The sequence below is a fragment of the Limulus polyphemus genome, unplaced genomic scaffold (genome assembly GCF_000517525.1).
Source record: "Limulus polyphemus unplaced genomic scaffold, Limulus_polyphemus-2.1.2 Scaffold2183, whole genome shotgun sequence".
In the NCBI taxonomy this organism is placed as follows: Eukaryota; Metazoa; Arthropoda; class Merostomata; order Xiphosura; family Limulidae; genus Limulus; species Limulus polyphemus.
The window spans coordinates 118472-119760 of NW_013667793.1; positions in this window are offsets into that span (position 1 = coordinate 118472).

The following is a 1289-nucleotide window of genomic DNA, read 5'->3' on the forward strand; positions in this document are numbered from 1 at the left end:
ATAGACAAGCCAAGAACAATAAGGAATGGGGAGGAGATTTTTAGTAGGGAAAACATTTTTTATGCGTGATGTGGATTTAAAAACTAATCTTAAATCCACGTGAGGGTAGTAACGACCAAGTATGCGTTTAAGTTGATTTTTTAAATTTAAGCTTTGTTTGCCAGTATAGGGAAGACACGAGTATATAGTAAGTTTAGGTACAGTTAGTATCTTAATTGGATTTGTGAGTTTCTTTGTTAGGAAGGTGTTGGTAATGTTTTCTAATAAGTGTTGTGGGTAGCAGTTACGTTTCAGGATGTCATGTAAGAACGAAATTTCAGAGTGTAGATTAAGATATGTGGAGCACAGGTTGTAAGCTCTGTTTAATAAGCATGTAACAATGTTTCGCCATGAAGAGATTATCTGAGGGGGGTAGTTGACTTAGTTCACTTTCAAAGTGGAAGGAATCCGGGATAGTATATTCATAGTAGTGAGTGGCTGAAGTATAGGTAAAAAGAATTTAGCAAGTTTGTAACTAGGTGTACCTATTGTGGAAAGAATGGGTCGGAGGGGAGAACCTGTTTTATGAATTTTGGGAAGGCCATATAACATACCAGGATGAAAGCCAATGGGATAAAGCGAAGAAGCAACATTTTCAGATATAGTATTTTGTTCTTTAGTTCACTTATGTATCTTTGGATTTTTTCCTCACGTTGATGCTAACAGATAAAGGGTCATTGTTTAAGATTTTTTTGGACATGTTCAATTCGGGCGATTTTTCTGTCGTTGTGCGTATAAACGAAACATTGTTACATGCTTACTAAGCAGAGCTTTCAACCTGTGCTCCACATATCTTAATCTACACTCTGAAATTTCGTTCTTACATGACATCCTGAAACGCAACTGCTATCCGCAACACTTATTAGAAAACATTACCAACACCTTCCTAACAAAGAAACTCACAAATCCAATTAAGATACCAACTGTACCTAAACTTAATATATACTCGTGTCTTCCCTATACTGGCAAACAAAGCTTAAATTTAAAAAATCAACTTAAACGCATACTTGGTCGTTACTACCCTCACGTGGATTTAAGATTAGTTTTTAAATCCACATCACGCATAAAAAATGTTTTCCCTACTAAAGATCTCCTCTCCATTCCTTATTGTTCTTGGCTTGTCTATCTTTACACGTGTGGAGACTGTAAGGCCTCCTATATTAGCAAAATCAAACGCCATTTAAAAGTCAGAGCCTATGAACAAATGGGAATTTCCTTCAAAAAGCAAAAAAAAATTAATAACCCCTGTG